Source organism: Equus caballus, chromosome 19 (assembly GCF_041296265.1).
Source record: "Equus caballus isolate H_3958 breed thoroughbred chromosome 19, TB-T2T, whole genome shotgun sequence".
Lineage (NCBI taxonomy): Eukaryota > Metazoa > Chordata > Mammalia > Perissodactyla > Equidae > Equus > Equus caballus.
In genome coordinates this window covers 20,976,771-20,995,411 of record NC_091702.1, presented here as the reverse complement: position 1 = coordinate 20,995,411, position 18,641 = coordinate 20,976,771, and the positions used below count along the sequence as shown (strand labels likewise).

The 18,641-nt window shown below is 41.8% G+C and overlaps 1 protein-coding gene and 1 long non-coding RNA gene across 2 annotated transcripts in view; one reads left to right on the top strand and one right to left on the bottom strand.

Annotated features, from left to right (window-relative positions):
* Positions 1-18,641, top strand: part of SLC7A14 (solute carrier family 7 member 14) — a 116,871-nt gene that overhangs the window by 11,769 nt on the left and 86,461 nt on the right. The gene's annotated exons all lie outside the window — the stretch shown is intronic.
* On the bottom strand, positions 703-17,568 carry LOC138918961 (uncharacterized). Its single transcript, XR_011428753.1, has 3 exons — positions 17,322-17,568; positions 3,666-3,774; positions 703-1,183 (listed from the first exon to the last, which is right to left on the bottom strand). It is a non-coding gene; the product is annotated as an uncharacterized lncRNA (long non-coding RNA).

The following is an 18,641-nucleotide window of genomic DNA, read 5'->3' as shown; positions in this document are numbered from 1 at the left end:
CATCCACAAAATGCCAAAAGAATCAACTCTCAAAAGGTTTTTAAAACTCAGACAACATGCTTACCTCTGAAAGAGGCCAAACAACCATTTTGATCATTTTTATTCTCCCCTGGGGCTGACTGGTTATCCTGGTTCCAAGCAGGTACAAACTACACAGACTGTTTGAGATTCATTTTAAGTTCTTTTCTAGTTACACAGACTTTTGACACACTTTCTGTTCCAGCATCCAAACACAGAGGGAGAAAATATCTGAATGAGTATAGACTGTCACACCAGAAATAAATTCCTAATATAGACAACTAAAATATGCCACTATAGAACTTAGCTGTCAAAATAGAAACAAGACTTCTCTGTTTCGATACTATCTTAGTGACTAGCTTGTGTTCTTCCTTTCTGCCCCCAAGTCTATTCCAAACTACAGTTATAAGCAAATACTATGGTGCCTTCACAGTACATTGAGAATCTGGCAAGAACTTGTCAACTGAGCATTATGATACCTATTTACACATGTGATTCCAATATGGCAAGTTATTGAGTGTTCTTAAAGTCAAGGATAATTAGATAGCTACGTTATAATACTTCTGATAATTACAACAACAGCTCACATTTACTCATTTAGTCCTGTGAAGTAGGTATTATTATCCCAATTCTACATAGGAGAATTATCAAATTTTTTTTTTAAGATTTTATTTTTTCCTTTTTCTCCCCAAAGCCCCCCGGTACATAGTTGTATATTCTTCATTGTGGGTCCTTCTAGTGGTGGCATGTGGGACGCTGCCTCAGCGTGGTTCGATGAGCAGTGCCATGTCCGTGCCCAGGATTCGAACCAACGAAACACTGGGCCGCCTGCAGCGGAGCGCGCGAACTTAACCACTCGGCCACGGGGCCAGCCCCTGAGAATTATCAAATTTAAATGACTTGCCCAGGCTCTCATAGCCAGAGAGGGTTATGGTCAAGATTCAAACGCTGTGCATTCTGACCGCCCCATCCATACTGCCCATCCACAGTTTGAAAATGCCCTCTGAAATGGACCAGTCCTCTTGTATCTTACATGACTGCAGGGGTAAGAACGACTCTGCAAGTCTCCCTTTGTGGCCTTATCAGAGGATCAGACCCAGGCATCCAAGGACTTGGTGTGGAACTTCGGGCAAGTCAGATCTTCTCCAGACCTCAGTCACTCCATCTAAGAAAGTGAAAAATAGCGGCTGTTTATTCATTTAGTTATTCATTCAACAAATGTGCTAAAAGCTGTAGCTACAATAGGAAAAAACACGGACTAGGAGCTGTTAATAAAAATCAGAACCACTGTCTAATACCAAGTTCCAATTGCCTAGCATACGTGGAGAATTGCATCAAGACTGGTTGTTTTGGTTTGGTTTTCTTAATCTGTGAAGTGATATGAATTCTTCCCGGGGACCTGTCAAATAAACAAAATGACAGGCCCAATTGACCAACATAATGCAAGTTACTACTTACAGAGGCAACGGTCTAGTTCCTCAAGCTTCCTGCGAATGGTTTCTGGAAGACAAATTTGCCCTAAACTTTCAGAGATGCACACTGCATCTCCAGACTTAAATTAATATTCTAGAACTCGAAAGTACATTTTCATTTGCCTACGGGAACTCATTTCTTTCAGTGAAGGCTGAGATTGGGTGATTACCCCAAAGCAAGAACACAGCACGGGGAGACTCATGAGCTGTAACGGGACAACTAATGGCGGAAGGGATATTTACTGAGCAAAACAGAATGGGGCATTTGAAAAGAAGCCAAGTAATTTGAAAGGGCATTTTGCTCAGTTTAAGAGAATTCTAAAGTTTAATCTTGCTGATAGACCAGAGCACATTACAGAAATGTCAAATGGGATAGCAAAAAAGAAAATTAAGTCAACAAAAAAAGGAGGGGAAAAAATTATATTCTTTCTAAAGCACTTTCCCTTAAAAGAGAGAGTTGGGGTGGGAGGTGTCAGGGCCTTTGCTGGGCCTTGAGAAGTGAGATGCGTCTCCTTCCCCTTATCAAAGCCTTTGTCAGTGTCCTAGGCTTGAGAGAAGGAGGTATGTCTCGCACACAAATGAACAATTGGCCTTTTCTGAGTTCTGAATCATTCAATTGTTCCCCAATTTTCAAAAGTCACTTTCAAGAAGCATTATTAAGAAGCTATTAACTAATGATCCCAACTTCACCAAGCCTAGAGGCCTAATCTATATATCAGAAACTATTTGGACTTTTAAGGTGATTTTAAGGTCTTAAGACCAGAGACATCAAGCCTTTCCTAGCGTAAAACCAAAACAAACAGACAAAAAAATCAAGAAGAAACCACTGTGATTAGAAAATGAAATAAATTTGCCAGCCTAATCTCACAGCTCAGCTTCCACGAAGGGCCAATGTCTAGTCCAGCGGAATGTTTATGGTGTAACTCAGGGCATGACTGCATAGCAGCACCCAGGGTGGTCCATTTTAACTTTGCTTTAAATACTAAAGCAAAGGTCTTGGGGTTGGCTTTTTTATTTTTTTGACAAACTACAAGTTGATCCTTGCCAAAACTCGTTTGGGGCTCAGCAGCTTGGAATTTTTCAGAGAAGCATTTCATTACAAGCTCAGTGGCAACAAGATGAGTAAAAGGCATCTCTCCCGGACCTTGAATGCCAAGCTAAGAAGATTAGGCTTCAAGCCACAAGCAGTGGGAGCTGCCAAAGGTTTCAGTGCAGAGGAATTGTGACCAGAAGAGTGACAGAAGGTTCTGGTAAGTGAGTAAGATAGATCAGGTAGACACGGAGAGAGGACAGAATAGGAAAGTAATTCAGGAGATTAAACTGTGAAAAATGTGAGAGAAAAAGAACATCTCATAGCTGTAGAATCAGGGCCCATTGTTGCTATTCCTTGCCTGGTTTTGAACCATGTTGGAGACAGCACAACTCTGAGGACTGGGGAGAAAGAGCGCCCTCTCCTTGTTGGCTTCACACCTGACTTGAGTGGCCCCCCTTTCTCTCAGCTGACAGGAGCCACTCTCCACTTGTGGTGAAAGGACTGGTGGGGACGGGCAGAAGTGCAGAGAGAGGGTAAACCAGATGACCTTTGCATGCCTAAAACCAAAACAAAGATAAGGAAGCCCCATGGAGAAGTGGAACCGGGCTGGTGGTTTCACAGCCTCTCCAGCTGTGCGCACCTCACCTCACACCAGAGCCTTTGCTTTTCGGGGCCTGAGACGCCTCATCTATAAGACAGAAAGCCTAGCACAGATGATTGTCACAGTGCTCTCCAGCTTGAAAATTTATAACATCAGCAGCATATTATTAATTTAAAGATGCATTTCATGGATCACATTCGATTCCATTCGGTTCCAGGGTGGACCACTGTACAAAATGCTCAAGCTCCTAAGGGCTTGATTTCTTCAATTTCTTCTTCCGCCCTTCATTTCCTGGGGGTTTTTTTCCATCCCTTTTCTGATGCAGTATTTTTCCTCTCTTCCATTTTTTTCTTCATTCTCTAGTGACAGCAGGGAAGGGGCTGTGTCCATAGGACAAGACGCTGAGGTCATCTGTTTATCGACAGGACAGGGAGGAGCCAGGGCCTCTCCAGCCAGCTATTTTCCACACCATTCTGCTGGTCACCCTCAGCCCTGCACCAGCAAGAAGAGGAAGTTGAACTCAGCCTCCCTTCTGACTTACCTTTTTATCACTGTTTTCTCCGCCAAGCTGCAGGCTCCCAGATGTTCCAGGGAACTCTCTCTTTCACTGCCTGCAGGTCAAGCAAGGGGATGGTTGTCACTCCCTTTTCCTAGGAAAGTAATAAAGAGGGAGGCGATTTGCACAAGTCTTGCTGTAGTTTCACTTGACAATAACCACTATACACATGCACGTGTACACACACCGCCTCAGTCTCCCAACTGCAATTGCCTCTATTTAACCTTGGCCAGCTCAAACCCAGCAGGTCAGCAGAGCCACGCCAGCCTCGCTCCCAAGGACAAGACTGGATCCTGAATTAGTCACTCGTCTTCTAGTCCCTTGAGATACTATTGCATTGGAGCACCATCAGCTCATTGCCTCGCTCATCTCAGCTGAAGCTGAGCTCAGGTAGGGTCTCCCCTACCTTGTTACCCCCATCGCCACCCACCTCCTCAGCCCAAGGCTTCTGAAGCACTGCTTGGGTGTCTCACTTCCCGTACCAGCCTGGCTCTCTTTCTTTTGAGACAAGGGAAGTTGCCCTAGAAACATTCAGTGAAGAACACAGATTTATTTCTCCTGGTCCTCAGAGCCTGAGGGGCTACAGATTTCCTCCCAACAATCCAGGATTCTGCAGTGAGAACCAGACCTTGTGTGGCTAGAAATCCTTTAAAAATAAAACCCTTGATTCCCAAGAAAGGCCTTTGTGGAACCTGAATCTACATCGAGCCCAAAGCTGGAGAGATGAGGAAAGACTTAGTTGCCAAAGAAGTGCTGTAGAAAATGCACGTTATTGTTAAAATTATAGGTCGCAGCTGGTCCACCACCATCTTTTGGAATAATAATAATAACGTCTGTATTTTCGTCTAGTATGTACCGGGCACTTCCTATACATTAACATGAATTAAGATAATAATCCTACAAGGTAGGCATTATTATCCTCATCTTTCAGATGAGGAAACTGAGGCTCAAAAAGACTTTAAAGCTGCAATAGATGGGACAGGGATTCTAACGCAGATCTATCTGACTTCAGAGAATATAGCCTATTACTTCTGCAAAAGAATAAACTGCTAAAGCTTAAATTTCTTAAAAGAAAACCCAAACCACTGTACTAGAGACAGACCTCCTGAGTCCTTACTGCCTGTAACTAGCACTGTGACCCTGGGCACGTCTTTTGGGGTCAGATCTGATCACTTCTTCCAGCTCCAGCCCTGGGAGCACGCTCTCTGATGCCTCCATGTCTCCTCCATGGGGGTCAGTAGCTAAAAATCTCACCTCAGCACAACAGAACTCTAACAACAGGAAGTGCCACTTCAGAGGCTCTGGAAATGACTCAGAAAATAATTCTGTTCTCCAGAGAAAACCTATAATTTGTATGACTGTGATTTCCCACTGGTCAGGGCTGGCTCAGGTAACATTCCCTGCTGTTTATTTCACAGCACTCCACTCCATGGCGCTCTCTGACAACATTGAAGAGAGGACCTGCACTCAATATTTGTCATCCATGTGTTTAAAGAGTAGTGACTCAAAAGTGAAACAGGAAGAAAAGATAAACATTACACACCCACACAAACCTCTTATGTGAAAATCCATTACCAGAACACCTTAATGGTAGATTGGGCTGGAATTATTTTCCGGCAAGGATTCTTCATTTAATAAAAGGAATCACCAGGATTCCTAAATAGTATGTGTTTACAGGCTATCAGAGACTGAACTTGATGGAGAGATAGATACTAAATTCAATGTTGACTAAATGCAGATCAAAACCAGAGGGGAACATGTGTTATTTAATGTAAAAATATGATATTCTGTTTGCAAAAGTCTGCTTTACACACAACTTTTAGGAACCAGTGTTTGTTGAACTGATGGGAATGTATCTTCTGTGTGGCGTGAGGCCCAACGGTGTAAATCTATACAGAGGGACTGGGTGCACACTGGTGAGGGAGGGAGAGAGGGAGGTGGAGACAAGATGTGAGAGCCCCATTTCTACTTCAAAAGGCACCATGGTGGTAAATATTGCATTGACTTAAGGGAAAAAACTGGAAGGATGTTGCTGAAAGAGAGGATGACATTTGATGCAATTCTTTGAGTTAAACAACCAAAAATGAAGCTTCCTCTAAGCCTTCCAGAATATCAATGGGGCTCCTTTGGTCAACATATTGACCATTAAAGGGAGTTTGACAAGTGAAAAAGTATTTCTGTAGCAAGGCCAGCAGCCAGACAATGCTAGAATAAACAATATTTCCCAAGAGGAATCAGGAAATCTTGTTATTGCCTCTGTGGTTTGCCAAGTCCTGACCCACAGACAACAGCACATTATCAACAACATACCATGGGTAGCCTTTTAAACTTTATAACACTTTCCCACATGGCATTTCTCATTTAATCCTTGTCACAGCCCCGTGGGGTAAGCAGAGCAGAGCAGATATTGCATTCTCATTTCATAGACAAAGAAACTCAGGTTCAGAAAGGTAGAATGATTTGTCTAAAGACACACAATTTTTCTACCACAGACTAGTATAAAACCCTGGACTTCTGACTCCTAGTCCAATACTCTCTCCGTAACACCCCAACAGGATCTCTGGCTTGGGGGATCTCCAACCATATCAGTTTAATTGGAAAACAACTTATATATTTTGTATGAAGATACACACACAACAATTGCCCAGACTGGTGAACTTGTGGATTAATTAGCAAACATTTGTTGCAAGAAGCTTGCTAGGTTCCATATTAACCCTGAAAAAGACTAAAACGTGGGTCGTGCCTTCAGCAAGCTGAGAGCTGTGGGGCCTAGACTGTAAAGGGACTTCAGGCCACAAGACGTATCATCAGAAGCAGAGTTAGCTCCACTTAAGTTTCAGAGAATGACGAGGTGAAAGAGTCAGACGAAAGAAATGGGGACACGCTCCTGCAGGGGAGGGTAAGAGGAAGAAGGTCTCTGAGACCCAGGAAAGGGCACTAATGCTTAAGGGCTTGGCCTGGAAGGCCCATGCAGAAGAGACAGTGGATGGAGGCCCATTGGAGGAAGAGAGTTGGAACCAAACCTCCTACATGGAGCTAGGACCCTCAAAACACCTCACTCTTGGTGAAAGGAGGGACTAGAGAAATCCCACCCACTGCAGCAGTGATCATCAAGGAAGCTTTTCCCTGACCAGTGCTCTGAGTAGAGGACAAAAAAAGCTTTGCATGAGAAATCAAAACCTCAAGCCTTTCCATGCAAGGATTTGGAGTCCAGATTCACACTACTCACGTGGTGTGAGAATCCCAAGGCTGAGAAGTTAACATAAAAATTGGGCATGGATACCCATGAAGTACCTGGCAGAAGGAAAATGCAAGCCAACTCTGGAGGGATATTTTTCTCAATCCAGGCTAGAGAGGGCACTTCAGAGAAAATAAACTCCATTAAAGTTAGCTAACAGACAAAAATTATAAAACAGATGAAGAAATACTCCCCCAGGAGTCAAAATGAACTGGAGTTAGGCATTCCAAGAACCTGAGAAAAGAGGAAATCTGAAGGAGAGTATGAAATAAATGAACATAAAATATTAAAGAGCTAAAAGAAAGGGGGGAGGGGACCACAAAGAAAACACAAGATGTCATGAGAAAAAAATAAGCAGTTTGCAAAATAGTCAATTGAATTTTTAGAAATAAAAATATGGTTGTTGAAATTTAAACTTAGGCAGCAGATTACACATAGCTAGACAGAGAATCAGTGAACTGAAAGACAGACTTAGGGCAATTGCACAAGATGCAGTAGAGAAAGATAAAAGAGCTGAATATATGAAAGCATCATTAAGAGACAAGAAGAATGAAACGAGAAGGCCAAGTGTTTATCAAATATCCCTTTCAGAAAGAGAGATCAGAGAAAATGTGTAGGCAAAATGTTTGAAAACATAGTGTCTGAGAATTTTCCAGAATTTCATAGAGATATGAATTCTCAGGTGTAAAGACAACCATTCGCTCTGAGCAAAATAAATAAAAAAATAAATCCACACCTAGATATATGCAACAAACTTTAGAATCTCAAAGACTAGAGGAAAAAAATCCTAAATGTGTGCAGTGAGGATAGAAAGATTACCTAGAAAGGAATGGCCGTTGCAACTCACACTTGCCAAGAGCAACAACAGAGGCCAGAAGACAATGGAATAGCAGGTTCAAAATGCTGGAGGGAAATAACTGTCAATTAGTATTCTAAACACACTAGGAGTAAGGCTGAAATAATGACATTTCCCAACAAACACTAGGAGAGTTAATCACTCGGAGACCCTTAATAAAAGAAAATCTAAAGAATATTCTTATGGAAGGAGATTAAACCAGAGAATAATGAGCAAAGAAAGAAACTGGGAAACTTGTGGGTAAACCTAAAGAAGCATCTACCTGTTAAAAATAAGAAATAAATCAAAATAAAGGATAACTGCCAAAGCAGTGAGGACTTAAAAACAAGACGGGAATGAAATAATAGGGAACGATGACACTGAAGAACAGGGGAAATTAATAAGAGTGACATGAGTCCAAGGCACTTGTTTCATGCAGAAGGCAGGCAATGATATTGACTAGCTTCAGATTTTAAGTGAAAATTAAAGAATAACTGACAAAAATAATAGACTGTATAACAATCAAATGAGAAGAGAAAACTTACTTGTCCTATAGAAAATTAAAAGGAAGTGGGGGGTGAGAGAGGCAAAGCAAAGGCACGGTAACCACACAGCACAGAATAATATAATGGAAATAATCTAAATATTCCAGTAATCCAATAAATATAAACAGATTCAATGAGTCATTTTAGGATTCTAAACGTGGATGTTTAATATTTTCATTTCAGGGATATACTTGAAAAACATAAAGACACAGAAAGGTTTAATGTAAAGGGATAGAAAAAATATAATCAACATTTTTCAAATACTAATCAAAAAAGGCTGTTATAGCTCCATTAATATCAGACAAAATAATTTTATATAAAAACATGATTATTATAAATAAAAATGGTAATAACGTAATGATAAAAGGAAAAACCAGGAATATTTAATTCTGAACCTGTATATGCCTAACAACATAGCCTCAAAATATATAAAGCAAAAATTGCCAAATGGATAAAATTCCCAAATGTGAAAAGCTAAATTTTAGAACTTCTAGATAAATATGTAAGATAAAATCTTTATGACATCAGCATAAGGAAGGATTTCTTAAACAAATCATACACACACACAAAAAAAAAAACAGTAAATCATAAGGAAAAACATTGACAAATTTGATTACATTAAAATTAAAGACTTCCATACAATAAAAGACAGTTTTAAAAAGAAAAAAGATAAGCCACAGACATTATAGCACTGCATTATGAGCTACATATAAAATATTAGAATGCGGAGTAAATGTTAAAATAGGAAACAAGACGAGCCCCCAAAGCTCATTTCTTCCTTACATACCTAAGAATAAAAACAAATGTAGGGAACTGGCTGGTCCTGTTTTCACAGGTCAGCACAGCACAGTTTAGCGTGTGTGTGTGGTGTGTCTGCTATGCGTTATTACAGACACGGGGAAGGTGGTTAGACATGTCGCGGACGCAGTTTCAGTGTATGGTCTAAGGTGAAGTGAGTCAAACAGATTAATTGAATACAGTTGTTCATTGGAAATTAACAACACTGTCCGGCTCTCCTCAGGATTGTCTTCTGTTGTTGAGAGGAGCTGCAAATGCTGGGCCCCTTCCTGCTCTGGCTATTGTTTTCCGTGAACCAAGACTTTGGTCGCCAGCGTACAGACGGCGAGGGGCTCGAGGCTCTTGTTCTGTCTCCAGGGGAGGAGGCTCCTCTCCCAGTTAGGTGATTTCTTTTGGTTTTAGGACATAGGAGTTATTTTAACCAAAAATTTTTGAAGCATCCAGGCTGTATTGGATAAAGAAAATCCAATCCCCATACTTCCCCCTTTTTTGGTGAAATTTCTCTCCTCAGCGTTTTCATAAGAAATGGATGACTTAGAGCCTTGTCCCAACTAAATTCCCTCTTGAAGCAAACGTCACGTGAGCTCTCAGAGCGGGCCAGAAACAGCACCGGAGGTCTGCATTTGCCATGGGACGGTAGCATCTTCCATTTTAGGTTCTGAAAACCAAGTTTCATCGGAAAGAAAAAATCCCTTTTTAATTTTAGGATTCTGTCGGCAAAGTAAGTGTAATAGTCAAGTCTCCTTGACACATAAGAAAATGAACTTTAAAAAAAGGAAAAAAAAAAAGAAAAGCCACAGACCAAGAGATATCTTCAATGCATATAACTAACAAGAGATTAGTATCAATCAGATGTATTTTCGAATTCCTACAGATGTATAAGAAAAGGACAAAACACAGTAGAAAATGGGCAATGATTAGGAACAAGCAATTCACAGAAAAGGAAACCATATGGTCAAAACACATGTGACAGGACCTAGTTAACTAAATGGACAATCAGAGAAATACCAATTAAACCTCTTGAAGCTATTTCAAACCCATCATACAAGCAACAATTTTAAAGTCTGCTAACACTAGGTGTTGGCGAGGACGTGCAGAACCAAGAAGTCTGACACGTTGCCGGTGGAAGCATAAACTTCCGCAACCACTTTAGAGAACAAATTGGCAATATCTAGTAAAGTTAACATCCCCCCACCTTACACCCCAGCAACTCCAACCACACGTGTGAAAGGAGGCACACACTGCCAGGGTATTCACGGCAGCATTGTTCGTATTTGTGGTGAAAAGAGAAACCACCAAACTGCCAGCATTAGAAGAATGAGTAAATAAATTAGTATATTCATACAGTCAGATATTATGCCTGAGTTAAAATGGGTTATCTAGACCTAGAGACAGACAAATCTCAAAAATAAAAATTTGAGTGAAAAAGCTAGTTGATACTAGTTTCAAACATTTTGAACACAGACAAAACAATAATCTATATGGATACAACTTATGTGGTGGAAAAAAAAGTTTAAAACATCCATGGGCGTGACACATACCATCTCCAGGAGATCAGTTACCTCTAGAGATAAGGAAGGAAGAGAAGACCCAGGGGAGCCGTAGCTGTTAACTGGTACCTTGTATTTCTTTTCAGAAAGAGAGATCTGAAGCAAAAATGTTGAAATCTGTTAAATAGGTATGGCTGATATTGCTTTCTGTACTTTTGCTTATGTCTAAAATATTTCAGAATTTACATTTTTTTCCTATTTTATTTTTTATTGAGGTTATGATAGTTTACAATTTTGTGAAATTTCAGTTGCATATTATTATTTGTAAGTCACATTATAGGTGCACCACTTCACCCTTTGTGCCCACCCCCTACTCCCCCCCTCCCCTGGTAACCACTAATCTGTTCTCTTTGTCCTTGTGTTTGTTTATCTTCCACATATGAGTGGAGTCATACAGAGATTGTCTTTCTCTACCTGGTTTATTTCACTTAACATAATACCCTCAAAGTCCATCCATGTTGTTGTGAATGGGACAATTTCATCCTTTTTATGGCTGAGTAGTATTCCATTGTGTATATATACCATATCTTCTTCATCCAATCATCAGTTGATGGGCACTTAAGTTGCTTCCACGGCTGTTGTGAATAATGCTGCAATGAACATAGGGGTGCATGGGTCTCTTTGAATTGCTGATTTCAAGTTCTTTGGATAGATATCCAGTAGTGGGATAGCTGAGTCATGTGGCATTTCTATTTTTAATCCAGAATTTAAATTTTTTAATGTTTTATTTTTAAAGAAGAAACACTGTGCTAGCCCTGTATCAGAGCAGCAAGATGGCCTCGGTGAGGTTGAGGGAATTAGACAAGTCTTCCTAACAATTCACGAGAGAAAGTGGAGTTTTGGAGGTCACAGTCCCATGGAGGGAGATGGGGAATAATAATACCACCAGGCTCCCCAGGCAGGGCTCATGCACACCTTGATCAGCCCAGTCCTATTCGTGCTTGTTTCTTCAGAGATCCCGGCAGCATCAGCCACAGATGCTCTCTAATGGAAGGAAGTTCTTCCTCTAGCTTACTACTGATCCCAGAGGATGACTCAGCCAGGCCTGAGAGGCTGCCAAGACTGAGCCGGTCCTTCTCACCTCTGAAACGCCAGTGGACTGAAAGGGTTCGATTCGATTTGGTTGTTAATTACACATTGTGAGAGACCGGAGTCCCACTTAATAAAACCAGCCACGGTGTGGCCTCCCAAATTCAAAAGAGAAAGCAAAAGATGGAGAGAGAGGGAAATGGAGAGAGAGAAACTCTGTACGTTGTCAGTTTACTCCGTCTGCTTGGTTTTTAACCCCGGTATTAGAATTAGTCATTTTTTTAAAAATCTATGGCATTTAATTAGAGCATGGATTAATCAATATGCCTTTCCTGAATAATGCAAACTAATGAGTGTTCATGGATTAAAAAAAAAAGATTTGCTGGAGAGAAAGAAAGGAATAAAAAATTACTCTGTGAATATTACCTGTCTTACATGAAAATAACTTAAAAACTGATGTAACAGTAGTAGGCATGTTAAGGTGATAGACTATAGGTCTTTTTCCTACCTTCCAAATTTTCTACAATGATAGCTAATTATTACTTTTACAGTAACAAAATTTTTAAGGAAAAGGGGTAGCACTGCATTTCTGAAACCAATTAGCTCTACTGATTAAGACAAATATATCTTTTCTGGTACCCAGAAGACGATCTTTACAATTCCTTAAGAAAGCGGTTTAATTTAATAACCATCCACCTCTCCAAAAGAGAAAAGAATTGCAGTCTATATTCTCCCCTTGAACAAATGCAAAATTTGAAACAACCCTTTGAAACAATTAATGTACTGTTTAAATAGGTCATTGATCTGTATTAATGCTAGCAATTGGTAAGAACATATTAATTAGTAATTTTGTGAGGCACAAGTTTAGAAAGCACAGTCTGTCATTTGCAGGTTTTGTGAAGCTGACTTTCATGCAGGTGGACTCCTACATAACCTCCCAAGAGGGTCTCTCCGCTGGGCGGCTACAAGCATGAAAATCCAGGGCTCGCGTCCTTCAGCTGAGCAGGCCACACGCACGCAGCACAATTCATACCAGGCCTAAGCACTATTATCAGAGGAAGGAATTGCCACCCCTTCTGTTTAAGGTGCAAGGAGAAGCTTAAACAAGCCATTCTTATACTATAACCGTGTATTTATAGCCAGAGAAAAAGCCCAGTCATTGAAATCCAACTTTGTAATTCTCCTCCATTCAGAATGACATTGTAAGAAAAACATCATGTTTAACTCTGTCATTTGACATTTTTCATACGAAGTGGGTGTGTTTCCTATTTGAATTTCAGCCACACAGTCTTATTACTGAGCTACTCACATCTACCATGGTGATCTGAAAATAAAACTGGCTATTTGCCCAGATACCTCGGTGTACAAAACACAGCAAGTTAGAAGTAGAATGGCAATTTAGAATTTGCCAACTGAAATCTGAAAGGGAATTTAAGCAGTTAATCCATCCCACCCCGCCGTTTTGGTTTCTAAATGGAGAATGCCAAGGCTCCACACGGACCTGCCTGAATTGGGTTGTTACAGTTTCCCACTGACTTTAACACAGGCCAGGGGAGTACTGAGGTGCCCCGGGGGAGCCCCTGTGTTCTAGACACATCCTTCCTGCCCCCAGGGTGGAGTACAGCTCCCTTTCCCCTTGATAGTCAGCTCCTTCAGTCCCTTTTGTTTCAGAGGCGTGAGCCTTGCCCAAGACTACAGAACTGCTCAGTGGGAAAGAGAGGACTAAAATTCAGGGCTCTGGCCTGTCAACAGTCGTGATAAACATCATTTACTGATGCTTACTATCAGCCCTGCATCTTCTAAGCAAGTTCCATGGAGCATCTCATTTGATCCTTACAATAATACTTTTAGGGAGGATGCTACTATTACCCCCATTTTACAGAAGGAAAAAATCAACTTGAGATGTAGAGAGCTCAAGTTACAAGGTCACATAGCTAGCCAGTGAGAGACCTGGAATTTGAACGGAGAGAGTTGGACGCCAGATCTCCACTGTTATTCACTAGGCTGTGCTACCTTACTCGGACCCGTGTCTCCCAGTGCAATGACATTTCCACCACACAGGCACCTGACTGTGAGAACCCTGAGGACAGGGACGTGGTCCCCTTCCTCTCCTGCCCCAGCACCCAGCACAGCACCTGATGCAATCAGCACTCCTTAACTGTTTGATAAATGGGATCGAACTTCTTTAGGTAACAAAATTAGGCGACCCATTTGCTCTATTCTTAAAATCAATATGGAATTGTGTAACTCAGGGATGCTTACAATGAAGGTTAACTGAAAACTTCCTAGCCTGAAGCCATGATATTTTAAGTAATAAAAAGGTTGGTTTGTGGGTTTGTTTCTTTAGCGCTTTCAGTGCACCTGGACTGTGCTAGGTGATTCAGGCACGTTATTTCATATGATTGCTCACAACAACCCTGTAAGATAGGTGCTGTTTTTACCACCACGTTACACACGAGAAAGCTAAAGCTAGAGCAGCTGGAGTAACCCACCCAAGACCACGCAGCTGGGAAGTGGGAGAGACAGGCTTTTACACGGGACTGTCTCTTTCCCAAGTGTGCCCCTTACTGCTGTAAATATAACATCTGTGTTAAGCCAGCCATTTTGCCTTTTTTCCAAAAATTTCCTTATCAGTTTGTTCATGTAAAGATTCATGTCAAAGACCCCCCCACCCTCGCTCCAGCTGCTCAGAATGATCCTTGGGGCCCAGCAGCTGGAAGGAGGAGGCACAAGGGCAGAGCCAACTCAGGAGGGAGGCCAGACCAAGTTCCCCCTGGAGAGCACAGCTCTGCCTCTCCTCCGAGATGCAAACAGGAAGGCTCTGGGCAATGCCCTGGCTGCATGGAGCTTGCTTAGAACATTTCAGCCACACTTTCCTCCTTCCTGTGGCCCAGCTCAGCCTGTCTGCCTCTGTGGATGGGATGCCTGCATCTCCCCACCCTGCCCCCCATGGACTCGGGTTCAGCTGGGCAGCGGAACCCCCTGTCATTGCGTGGCTTCTGAGAAAGTAGGTTCCACATTCCAAAGGATTAGCCTACCAGGGAGCTCCCATAACACATCCATTACAAAGTCCTGGAGAACCTACACCTATAAGGGGACCAAGCAATCCATCTAAGTATGCTTTTTTCTTTCTTTCTTTCTTTCTTTCTTTTGGTGAGGAGGATTGGCCCTGAGCAAACATCTGTTGCCAATCTTCCTCTTTTTTTTTTCTCCCCAAAGCCCCAGTACATAGTTGCAGGTCATTCTAGTTCTTCTGTGTGGGATGCCACCACAGCATGGCTTGATGAGCAATGTGAAGCAGTGAACCCTAGTCTGCAGAAGCAGAGCACACAAACTTAACCACTGGGCCACGGGGCTGGCCCCCCAAGCAATACATCTAAAAAAGGCAGAGAGTTAGCCGAGAAATACACTTAATAGGAGAATTATGCTCCGTAATCCACCCGAAAACCACTGGAAAGAGCAGGAGGTGAGGACCCCAGGAAGCCTGATCCAGTTCTCTGACTGATTGGGACTGAGAGACTGTGAAAGAGAGGAACTCCTTGAGAGCAGAAAGGCCCCATGAACATGATTTCTTAAACGAAGGTCTCAAATATTCATTTATTCCTCCGGGCTCTTCTAGGGTCCTCCTCTTGTTTTTCTCCTTAGTACCGTAGTGGTTTTGATATTTTGTTACAAATGTTCTGATGGGAGTCAGGGAGAGCCTGGTAGGCTATATTTCAGTGAGGATAATCTAGATCTTGAAATAATTTACCCGAAAAAGCCATGATTTGGTTTCCTTTGGTGTGCCAATGTCTGTCTACGGTGGGGCAAAATCAGTACCCAGTTCCTCTAGATTTTCTGAGCCCTGTGTCTAGATTCTGCTATTAAAAATACACCCACAGAAAATAGGCTTATACGGTGACTCACCGTTCCCTCTGCTCATGATGAAAAAGAGGATTAATGCCTTCCTCAAAGAAAAACCCTGGTGGATCAAACTTTATGTCATCACCCAGGGCACACGGTGCCTAAGTGATTTGTTGAAATGTGTGTTACAATAATAGCTATGACAATTAAAACCCGGTATTACAAGGAGCCCTACATACACTATCCCATTTAGTCCTCCCATGAACCCCGCCAAGTAGACATCATTAACAGTGATTACAGAAGAATTGAATTCCAGAGAGACTAAGGTACTTTGCCCAAGGTCACACAGAGGGGAAACTGAAGCCAGGGCTGGGGGAATGCAAACCCGGTTAACTTCCCAACTGGCCATGTGGCCTCCCAACAGCTAGCCTCCATCCTTATTCAGGTTACAGGCCATCCTGAGCCCTATAGAAAATCAGTTACCCACACAAGAAATGGGCTGTGATCACAACTATTTGTGAATACCATGTCTTAGATATGTACTATTACCAAAAATCTGAAGGTACAAAAACCATAGTATGTCACTGTTTAAAGGTAATATAATTTAACACCTTCTGTTTACAAATGACAAAGACCCAAGGAGGTGAACTGCCTTTTAATTCAACCAACATTCATAGTGCACCCATTATGGGCAGAACACTGTGCTGGTTTGCACAGGGTAGACACACATTTAGTAGGGGAGATAAACATGCCAATGATTAAAATAATAAGCCAAAGAGTTGCAAGGTGCCATCTTCTAGGAATCTCTTCTAAGTAAACATGAAAAATGTGATCAAACATTTGTATGCAAGCAAGTTCATCGTAGCCTTATTTATAGTTCTTGAAAATTTGATAGAAACCTGAATGCCGAGCAATAGCAACAATAGATGGATGATTACATAAATTATGGCACAACTATACAATGGAACATTGAACAACCACTCAAATCATATTTTATAAGAATATTTTAATGATCTGAGCAAATGTCCATAATATAATAAGTGAAAATAGCCAAATACCATATTGTATGTACACTTTGAGCATAATTTTGTACCATTTTGCACTGAAGTGTTAACAACGGCTAATTCTAGGCAATGGGATATGGGTGATTATCATTTTCTTCTTTACACTGCCTATATTTTCCAAATTGTCTACAATGAGCACATTTAACTTTCATAATTAGCTAAACAAACAACATTTTTTTCAAAGTGCATGGCAGCCTCTTCAGAGATGACTTTTCACTGGAGCCTTCTGAGAGTAAGAGAATATAAGGCTGGAAAGGTAGACTAAGGCACATAGCCTGCTAACAGCATGAACTTCCTTTTGCATCAGGGAATTGTTGAAGGTTTTTGAGCAAAGAGGTAATAACCAGGGCTGGGCTTCGGAAGCAGTGTCTGCCATGGGGCAAAGGATGGGCAGGAAGGAGCTGAAAGCAGAGGCCCATCAGGGTGTCAGAGGAGGTCAGAGCAGCCATGGCTCATGATGGCTGAAGTTGGTGAGGGAAGAACGACAGGAGCCGTGCCAGAGACAGGCACAGGCTTAGTGCTGGCCGTGTGTGGAGCAGAAGGAAAAGCCCCCCAGCTGGGAGAAGGAAATGCTAAGCATCAGTTAAGGAGCATCAGTTAAGGTGCATCAGTTAAGGCCTCTTGGACTTCATACTGCATAAATGAAACATAGACATAGAGGAGAAAATGTTGAATTAATAAACCCCACAAAATCCATTTTTCCTTAGCTTTAAGAGCCAGGAGCTGCCCTCTGACTCACGGTTAATTTCGTTCCGGTCATTCTGAATTGCATTACCGACATCACGGCTGTGCAGAGAACGATGTAACAGCACCAATGCTCTAATCACTCCTCGCCATGCCCAGCACAGTCCCCAGCAGAGGAGAAGAGCTGGCAAACTCCTCAACGTTCCTTGTTTACCCTCTTCTTGCTCTTGCCTTTTTTTTTCCTTCTTTTTTAGCTCTGAAATTTACAGTTTTCCCCAACAACTGGCTATCAGAGTCACACCAAGGAGAGGTTAAAAATACTGGCGAGAAACAAAGATGCTGGAAGCACGTACACCAGAATATTCACAGTGCCATCTATAGGCAGTGGAATTCGTGGTGATGGATGTTGCTTGTTTTTATTTAGCCATATTTCTTAAGATTTTTCCAATTAATGTGCATTAATTTTGGGAAGAAAAAAAGAGTAATTTTTAAATGTCAAACCATGTAAAAGAAAACAATTTTAACAGTGGCTTGGGCATCAGAACTGTAGCAGGGGGATTAGTGTCCAAGGTTGACTCCAGTGACAATGTTTGAAAACAAGTCATTTAAACACGGCAGCTGCCACTTCAGACAAACTTCTGCTTGTTCTCTTCTTAGGGGCCCTGTACTATGGCTCCTTTTGGGTTCCCAGGGCTTCCTCATCTCTCCGCAGCCTCTGCTTTTCTTCTCTCAAACATTTCCACTGTCCTTAAATTTCTCACGTGGGGCATTTGAGTTTTAAACTGCCTCTTTCTTTATGGAACAAAAAGACTTTGCCCTGTGAGAGAATTTCTAGTATTTGGGAGACTTTGTGTTGCTTTTTTTGTTGGTGATGATGATGATGATGTTGATGTTTTGAACTGGGAGCTTCCTTCCCTTTCTCCCTGGAATTATGCATACAGAGCCCTGTCTATCTTCTCAAATAAAGGCATGTGTATAATATAAATAAATGGTAATAAATTTTTGTGAGCTGCAAAGGTAATCAACGTCTCAGGAGAACCGGAGCAGTTAGTTTCCCAAGGAGTAAGAACTTATGGAAGTACTGAGGATTCATTCTTTCAACCAAAATTCACTGACCCCAGCAGTGTGCCAGGCAGTGTGCTTGGCACTAAGATAGAGCCAAGGATGCCAAAATGAACAAGGCAGGGCGCTTACAGCCAGTGGCAGAAAGAGAATTCAGCTCTTGCATTTCAGAATGATAAACGTCAGAACGGAAGTCTTCCAAAGGCATTTCGGGAGCTCAAGGCAGGACACCACCAGCTGGAAAGAGGACCCACGAGGCCTCCAGAGGTGCTGATGGGGCCGGTCCTGAAGGATGAACGGGATTTCCAAAGAG